Source organism: Phodopus roborovskii, unplaced genomic scaffold, assembly GCF_943737965.1.
Source record: "Phodopus roborovskii unplaced genomic scaffold, PHOROB, whole genome shotgun sequence".
Lineage (NCBI taxonomy): Eukaryota > Metazoa > Chordata > Mammalia > Rodentia > Cricetidae > Phodopus > Phodopus roborovskii.
This window is the reverse complement of record NW_026125060.1, coordinates 47,329-57,267: the sequence shown is the minus strand read 5'-3', so window position 1 is coordinate 57,267 and position 9,939 is coordinate 47,329. Positions and strand designations below refer to the sequence as shown.

General features: G+C 38.1%; 1 pseudogene; it reads left to right on the top strand.

The window, feature by feature from the left end:
* Positions 1-841: 841 nt before the first annotated feature.
* Positions 842-9,127, top strand: LOC127225560 (protein-L-isoaspartate O-methyltransferase domain-containing protein 2-like; annotated as a pseudogene).
* Positions 9,128-9,939: the final 812 nt, after the last annotated feature.

The window sequence follows — 9,939 nt, the reverse complement described above, 5'->3', positions numbered from 1 at the left end:
TTGTAGTCTTGCTTGATTGTAATCTTGAACATGGGCTGTGCTGTGAGTGCTGGTGAGGACAACGATGAGCTCATTGATAATTTGAAGGAAGCCCAGTACATCCGACTGACTTAGTAGAGCAGGCTTTCCCAGCCATTGATCGAGCAGATTATTATCTTGAAGAATTTAAAGAAAATGCATACAAAGACTTGGCATGGAAGCATGGAAACATTCATCTCTCAGCCCCGTGCATCTACTCAGAGGTCATGGAGGCTCTGATCTTCAGCCTGGGCTCTCATTTCTCAACTTGGGCAGTGGTACTGGCTACCTCAGCTCCATGGTGGGCCTCATTCTAGGTGAGTGTGGATATAGAACTTGAGTCCCCTCCCACCTTTAGTACAGTGTGGTATCAGTTTAGATAGTAAATGTAGTAGGCTGGTTGTATCCCCTGGTGGATCATGGACCACCTATCAGTTGCCTGAAACTTAGCTACTAGATGGTATGACTGTATGATATCTCACCTGTGGATATAGCCCAGAGCTGTAAGGTTCATTTTCTTTGTCTCCTCTTCCTGTACTGCTGTGAATGATGGAAAACAGCAAAGGTGTTTAAATCTTGTGTTTATGTAATTTCTTAATTCTAATCTAATCACTCTTTTGCTCTTTTTATCCACTGACTCATTAAAAAATCCTTCAATAGTTGAAGTTCTTTGTAACAGTTTTTGTTTTATTGTTTGCCACTGAAAGTAATAAATTTATGTATTTTTTAAGGAATTTTCAGAGATAATGGGATTTCTTACGCTATCATATTTGAAATCATTTAGGCTATTTTCTTGGCTGTCGTAACGTAGATATGTATCAATATGGCCATTTTTGATATTATCAGGATTATCAGCCAAAGATCTATTGAATTGCTGACTTGTGTAAATTGTATATTGGGGCAAAGACTTTTCAAATGTTGCTTAGTTTTCTTTCTTTTCAATTGGAAATGATTTTTTTTTTTTAATCTCACTTGTTTTTGATTGAGACATAGTTTCCAATCTTTGAGGAAAGGACATAGGCCCAGATCACTGATCACTCATCATTTCTGGGTGACTTGCTTGATTTACCTGAAAATTCTACCTTGGTTAAGGTAGTGGTTTTTGGCTGGGGGAAATAGATAAAGCCACCTACATTAGGAATGCTAATGAAAAGAGCATGAGGATCGAGGAAATGGCTCAGTGGACATGAACACCTGCATTTAAATCCCCAGAACACATGTAAAACCAGGTGCAGCAGTGTGTACCTGCAATCTCAGCATTGCAACACAGAGATAGGATTCTAGGGGCTTGTTTGGCTAGCCAATTTAGCCGAGTGGGACTGTCTCAAACAGTAACTCAGGGAGTGGAAGATACCTGATGTTGATCTGCCATGGACACTCATGCGTGTGCCTTAGTGCCTATGAAAAAAGTAAGCCTGGAGACACTGTGGTACTCATAATGCCAACAGTGGCAATGAAAGTGCTGTGAAACATAAATAAAGCCGATTCAAGTTTTATTTGTAAATATAGGTTTCTCTTAAATTTGTTGGTACAAACTACTACTCTTGCTTTTTTTTTCTCAATTTGCAAATTATTCTTTTAATGTTTGAGAAGCCCAGGCATTAAAACAAATACTGTGTTAATGAATGGAAAGCACTATACATTGAAAACTTTTGAGCTGGTTTGGAATCACACAAATGTTTTGATGACTTAAAACTATGAGTTTATGGTCCATTACATTACACAAATATCTGTGTTGTAATTATTATTGTACGGCAGAAAACAAATGAGCAATGGTTCCTTTCATCATCAATAAGAGCTTTGTTATTGTTCAACCCTTTCAGGTCCTTTGTGAAGTCTGGGTGGAGCTTCATTCAATATACTTCTGAGTATACAAGAAGTTGATAAAAAGTTTTCATCACAACAAGTGACAGTTTTATTGACAAGTATGGTCAGATGTTCATTTTGTTCAAACTGAACAAGGTGTTAGATAGTGATAGCGAAAAAGTCCTGTCTCTAATATACATTTGTTCAGCAACAACATATCAACTGGTTTGTTATATCCTGCGTTGAAAATATCTCAGCCGCTCACTCTAGTTACTGTACTATTCCCAATATTCTCTGATTTGAAGGTCTTGTTGCTTTATTTTATTTTTTGTTTTTCTAGACAAGGGATCCCCGCTATAGTCCAAAATTTACTATAGTATCAGTTGGCCATGATTTATGTCAGAAAGTCTTCTGGTTCTGAGTGTTGACAAAGGGATTAATCATTTCTTGGCTGGAATACGCTATACTTGTCGCATTTTCATTCGTGCCTTAATTTTTATCAGTATAGTATTAGAAGAGCAAAACTTTGATTTTAATATTCAAATTTTCATGTTCATATAGGTCACCTTTCAAACTCTACTTTTGCCAATAAGCTAACTATATAACCAATGTCCTTCAAAAATGGAAATTTCAGGAATATATAGTAAATACAAAAACATTTCATGATATCTTATTTTTTTTTTTTTTTAAGCCGGTAGTGGTGGACGGAGGCAGATCCTTTGTGCAGTTTGAGCAGGTTGGTCTACATGTTAATTTCAATAGGCTTAAATATAGGAGACAACCTGTCCAAAAAGAGAAGGTACTTTTTAATCCTCCTGCGGGATTCAGCAAGATGGCCCAGGAGTAGGCTTGGGCATCTAGCTGCCCAGGTTGATGATCTAAGTTTGGATCCTCCGAGGCCACCAGGTGAAAAGAGGATCACTTCTGGTAGTTTATCCTGGGAAGTCTTCATGCTGCTGAGAGGCTCCTGCACACAGTCACACGCCCCTGAATAAAGAAACCAACTCCAATCCAAAATCCCCAATTATTTATCAAACGACTAGAATGTGATGCTGCCCATTGAAAAAAGTGAAAATGATGGCTGCCGTTACTTTATATTAGGATAATGTTGGAACATTCACTTTCATTCTATTTTGTATATTATTTCTAAGATTCCATTTATAAGTAGTATAACTTCTACTTTCTGGGATCTGGGTACCTGTCACCTTGTAATTTGGTGATTTTGCAATTAAAACATAACTTATGGTAAGCATAAATTTGTTTTATGTACTCAATTGCAATGATCCATATAGTTACAGAAAACTTTTTCCTTGCAGATGTTTGACTTCTGTGAACCTTCCTTTTGTAACTGGCAATTGCCTGGAGATTGCTCCAGATTGTTGTCACCATGATCGTGTGTATTGCGGAGTTGGTGTGCAGAAAGAACATGAAGAGTACATGAAGAATCTTCTCAAAGTTGGAGGGATCCTTGTCATGCCCTTGGAAGAGAAGGTCAGGTTCTACACAGAGGCTATGTATACTTCTTCAAAGTCAGTTTGCAGTAGTTTCTGCTGTTTATTATCAGAGGACAGGTATGGATATGCCTATATCTTCCATATCCTAGGTGCTATGTGGAACTATCCCTTACCTCCTTCTCTCTATACTTGCTGTTCTTTCTGCTTTTTATTTCCCTTTTCCCATTTTCCCTTCTCTTTCTTCTTCCTTCGTTCTCTTCATCTTCATCCCAGCTCCCTTTGTTGTTGTTGTCGCTGTATACTTACTTGTTCAATACTTGGATGGAAGTATTTTACACATTTCCCCTTTTCAAATTATTTTTTTGTGTAGACTGGCTTGTCTACACACAGTGCTTTACTTAAAATAGTTCATGAATGTAATTTTAAGTCATTTAATTCTTGAATCTACACGATTTTAATATTTAAAAGTTGCATTTGATTGATATCTTCTTAGATATGTGTGTTTATGTATGGGTATTCACATGTATGTGGGTGCACATATCTGCCAGTGTGCATGTATGCATGTGTATGTGGAGGCCAGAGAACTGACATCTGGTATCTTCTTTGATTGCTTTCTACTGTATGTATTGAGATGGGATTTTCACTTGAACCCAGACCTCACCAATCCGGCTAATCTAACTAGCCAGTTTTCTGGGATTCCCTGTCTCAGGGAATTGTTCCCCCAAACTTCTTAGTGTTAACTTACAGGTGAACCACACCTTCTGCCTAATGTTTTAATTGAGTGCTGAGATTTGAACCTGGTTCTCCTTGTTTGCATGGCAAGCACTTTACCAACTGGAGCTATTTTCCGAGACCTTCTTATTTTGTAATATGTTAGTTTTCTTTTTCATATTCTTTTTTTAACTGATTTTTTCAGGAGAGTAGGTTATTGGTCCCATAGTGTTTTTTTTTACACCCTGGGTTTTCAGTCCATAGATGTGTGTTCTTCTGTCCTTTATGTTTTCTACCTATTGGTAATCAGATCTAGAGGCTTGGTAGAGTTTACCTTTGTCATACTTTGATGGAGGAGAACACAAGAATATAAGCCATGATTAAAAATAGACATTTGCTCTCAGGATACAAAGGATTTATTCTAAGACCACTTTCTTCCATTCATGATGACAACATATGGAGATGTCTCTCAGATTCTCTAGGAGTAATTACAGGCAGAAAATCTACATGTTCAGTAGCACACAATTTACTTTCTGGAATATTTTGGTATACAGCTTGGATGTAAAAAATTCTTGGATTTAGGGGACATATTCACTTAAGTATGTAGGCACAGGCAGCTTCTCTTTGACTCACCCCTTTGTAGAATTATAGTAGCCTGATCCATAGTTTCATTAAGAACTGTGAATAATACATTTAAATTCCTTCATTTTTTTTCTAGATAGCTGTTGTTTAGCTTTGATAAGGAGAAAACTGCTTATTACTGATTTGGTCTCCTTAAAGTATACATTATGTAAGACATACAGGATAAATTTTGGTTATTAATGTTTGCTTATTAATTTCCTAAGTAATTGGGCTTTTTCTCAAAGGGAGGTAACTAATAAGGCTTTGTTTTTTATTATCACCAATTTTAATTGAGATCATTTTAGCTCTAGATTAACTTGAAGAGAATAGGCATCCTCATACTATTTTCATCTGTTCATCTAAATTATGAAATATAGGTTTATGGTTTTATTTACGGTCTTACATATCACTTAAGTATTTTATTTAAATGCTTGATGTTCAGTCTAGCTAGAAACTATCCTTTAAAAAGAACAATTTTCTAGGTGGCTGGATGGTGGTGGTGCACACTTTTTATCAGGTGAAACTTTGAGTTCAAGGCCAGCTTGGTCTATAGAGCAACTTCCAGGACAGTTAGGGCAGCACAGACAAACTCTGTATTAAACCAAACCAAACAAAAAAGTTTCTGTGGGGTGGATGAAGAGATGGTCAGCAGTTAGGGAACATTTCTGTCCTTACAGAGGAACTGAGTTCCAGACAACTCACCAAGGTCTGTAACCCAACTTTAGGGGTTCTACTGGTCTCTACTGGATTCTTTGAGAGCACTGGCACTTGGTGCATAGACATTTACATACATACATACATACACACACACACACACACACACACACACCTAATTTTCAACATTTTCTGTAAAAGTGTTTTTTTTTTCTGTTATCTCTGAATATGATTAATGTTTAGATATTTTCCTAGTAATTGTGCTGTTTAATCCTTTTAGAGAATCTTAGTTTTGGATTTTTCTGGGTTAGATATTTTTAGAAAAGATAAGCATATAATCTTATCAATTCTATGACCTATTAGGCCATTTACAGACTGCCTAGTCACATTGAACACACAGAGGCTTTGTTGTTAAATTGGATTCTTTGGGACTAATCCTGAATATGAAGTTCATATATTTTTGGTTGTGAGCCTAGCCTTTAATATAAAGTTCTTTGATGATCTACATTGCTGTATATCTGGTAGCGTATTCCACTGCACCCCTGAAGTGCTGTTAGTGTGAATAAGGACAACTGCTTAGGTATTCAGAATGACACAATTATGTTGAAGGTCACAGCAGCATGATGGTAGTATCTGCTATTTGGGCCTCCTGCTCCCTTGCTGTTACAGGTGCAGATGGCTTGCACCTCGGATGCCATTGTAGCTGATAATCCTGAAAAGCAGCCTACAGAACTTGGAGTTCTTTATGGTTGAAATATTGTAGCTATTGTGCATCTTTGGTTATTTTTACTTAAGACAGACCCTATCCCTGACCACTGTTTAAAGAAAGTTATTTGGTAAGAATTTTTCTTCCTATCTCATTATTTCCTCTCTCTAGTCCTTTAACTGGCTTATCATTTGCATTGTGTAGATGCAAGTTTCTATCTTGCCCTGTCCTCCTTTCTGATCCTCAGGAAGCTTTAATAAATCATAAATAATATATTGCCACATTCTTGTAAACAGAAGGTAGGTTAAAGAGCTTGAGTATGTTCATGCTAAGCATTTGCATAAGAATATTCCTGTTAAAAAATTATAAAAAAGAAAAAGAAGATTTCTGTTGTAAGTCATATCACATTAGGTGTTATATAGACAGGCTATTCCATATTTAGATTTCATATTTGAAACAATTATACTTAAATATGTTTTCTAGTAGCCAAATCCTTTGGGATATTCTTGTTTTGTCTTTGTGATAGCTGACCAAGATAACACGCATAGGCCCTTCTGCTTGGGAAACCAAAAGATCTTGGCTGTTTCCTTTGCCCCTCTGGTCCAACCCTGCCGTTCGGAATCAGGACAGCCCAGACTTGTCCAGCTACGTAGGTATAAGCATCTACCCATGTCTTATCTCTATTAGAAAAGAAACAAAATGTACAAGAAAACCTTTGATATTGCAGCCCTCAAATTATACAAGGTACTTTAGACTTTAAGAAGTTTCTCTAGTTAGCCCATCTTAGATGATTTTAATCTTCTTTTTAAATCTATAAAGTGTTGCTGATCATGCTTTTGAAAGTAGTACATTCATAAAAGAGCTAATTTTGCCATGTGGGGAATCTCAGGCAGTTTGCCTTGCCCACTGGGGATGTATAGTAGTACCTATACACAGTCCTTTTCCTCACAGTACCTGTCTCATGCTGCTTTAAGCAAGACGGGTGGAGGGAGCCCGTTTTGCTGTGTTGCTTCACATCCTCTAAACCTTTGTGTTTATATCTCCAAGATGCAGACTAAGCATGGAGCCAACTAGGGTGACGTTTATCCCGATGTTTTATATTTTAAACAGCTCACAGAAATAGCATTTCAAATTGATGAAGATTTAAGATTTCCAAGTAAGGCCATTCATCATATTTTCTGATCACTTAAAACATTTGGAAAATGTGTATGTGAAGGGGGAAAAGGGGGTGAAGAGAGGGAGAAAAATAGAATAGGATTGTGGAATTATCATGTATAGTTTTAAACCAAATACATTTTTGTGAATTTTTTTTTGTTTACAAAACATTACAATTTGTGATAGTCGTTTAACAATTGGCTTACTTTATGTGTCATGAAATTCAGTAACAACAGTGAAATATACAAAGGGAGTTTAGAGGGGACTAGGCAAGGTATGGTAGAAGATGAGGTTATGTTGTGCTTGATTTGAGGGTGAGTGAAATCCTCAAGATTTCTTAAGAGAGAAGTAGTAGAAAGATATTAGGAGAACCAGGGGAAAGTTAGAGAACATACACCATGATATAGTGCTCTTTTTGGGTGTGTTGGAAAATATATATGTTTGGGTTTTAATCATTGATGGCTGTGGAGTATTTCAGGTGTTATTGAAGATGCTGAGCATGCTAGTCAGTTTGGAGGGTGAATTTGGCAGACTGGTGCTCTAATTTTGTTCTGTAAAAACATATGTACCTCTAATAAGGAAGTTACTATTCTCTGGCACAATGGCTGGGTTGGGAATATTAAGGATCCCCTGAGAGCATTTGGAAGATTTTGAAGATCTGGCTAAAAATGAGTGTTTCTGTATGGAGGGCTTTTCAAGCCTGGGTATGTATTGGCTGCAAGGAGATGCTCACTGTGGAATGTTGGAGTAATAAACATTCATGTGATTTTGGTTAGCATTACTAAAGTGATTGATTGGCTGGGTAGGGTACAATGTTCTCATAGACAGAGGACAAGAGGGAAGGTTGGTGCCTCTGAAAGAGGGAGGAGGCATTGCTTGTTGTTAGAACCTGGTCTACAAAAGGGCAGAGGTGATATTGGTGATTTCTAGGCAGGGTTATGATTTAGGTAGCAAAGCTGCAGATAACATGATAGCCCTCTCGTAGGGTGGCCTCTTGTTTGGAGAAGGTTATGTGACTGAGGGGAAAAAGGATTTAGATTTTCTGTTTAATGTATTTAAAAACCCATGGTCTCTAATTCCTTTTACTTTTGAGAAAAAAACAAAAACAAAAAAAACCTTATTACTGCTATGTTGCTTATTGTTAGCTTAAGGTTGTGAGTGTTTGGTTTCCAGGTTTTTTTTCCCCTTGGTGTGCTTTGGAAGTTTTGTTTTTCTTAAAATGGTTTTAGATTTGCACTTGACTACTTTAACAGAAAATATTTAATTTATAAATTACTGGGAAACTATTAAGATAGATAAAAGGATTTTAGGAATGTAGATTACTGTATTGTTGAATGAATGTTATTTCATTGAGCAGAGTAAATTGGAGTTATAAGCTAGTCTTCAAAAACAAACCCTAAGGTTTCAAATTCTGCCGCGACTGATTGGCTAGACAGTATTTCTTCCTTTTCAGTGGTAAGAATTAGTGTGGTGGATATGCTTTGAGAAACACGTGTGGTGCAGAGTAGACCACTGGTTCCATATTTTGTTAGAATGCTCCTTCTGTGAAGTTCTTCCAGCAAGTTAGGGTGTGGGGTTGGCCCTGCCCGTGCCCACAGGCCTGCCCCTGTCCACAGCACCACTGGCCGCGCGGCCGGCTGCAGGACCTGGCCCGGCTTGCTATCCGAGGCAGATCAAGAGGGCTATGCGCCAGGAAGCCACCAGAGGAGGGGGGACTCAAGAGCACACCCATATTAGCGAAAGAAGGGGCGACTTCGTCGCCGGCGAATGGAGACCATTGTCTTTTTTGGACAAAGAGGTTCTTTTGCCAGTCGCATCTCCAACCCCTCTGATGACACCAGCTATGAGGATGCAGAGGAGGATCGGCGGGAAGTGGCAGGAGAGGACCCAGCGGGAGCGGCCAAGCCTGAGCCACCAGTAAACTTCCTCTTCGCCAGAGGGTATTGCGCCTCCCGCGTTCCCACCCCTGAAGTACTACCTGCTGTATTACAGGGAAAAGTGAGCAGTGGGAGAGTGGGACCAGGATACCCACAGCAAACTGCTGGCCAGGTACACGTCCCCGCTTTCCCCTGTATTGGTTCCTGACTATTCTCTTAAAACTTTCCATGCAATGGTGTGATTTATTTAAGCACAACTAACAAGAAACTTCATAGAATTATTTTCCTCAGTGGTGGGGGTGGAGTGGGGTACACATCTTGCTGGCTCTACTCTTTAATTTGAACTCATTGGGAACTGCATGATGTCTGCTCCTTTGTGCAGGCAAAACTTATACATTGAGGCTGGAACTGAATTGTATTGGATCCTGTTGAAGCAAGGGGCACTTTCTCTAAAGGTGTGACATCTTCTTTGGGTGTGACATAACCACTACACCAGTTTGAATTTTATGTCATGATTCTATTGCTGGCACTGGGTTCATCTGACTTTGTCATTTTCTAGGTTGGGAAATGTAGGAAAGCTTTTCTTATTTTTTAATCAGTTAATCAAATCTTATGTGAAATAAAAGAACTGTAATTTCCTTAAAAGAAAAGAAAATGAGATGCAGGAGAGAGAATAAAATATAAAACTGCCAGATGTCTTTCTGGAGTTTCCAAAGACTCTAATTAGTGCTGACCCCTATCTGTTACTTTATAGGAACAAGTAATTTCTTGCAGAACATTCTAAAAGGAAAATAAGTTTTCCCTTACTGAGAAAAAATGTGTGAGTGATAAGCTAGTCACTGAATTGCAACGACCAGAACAGGTTTCTAAGGTATTTAAATGGGAATTTTCAAAGCTGGTGGAGAGACTACAGGGTGTTACAGACAGCCCATGCTTC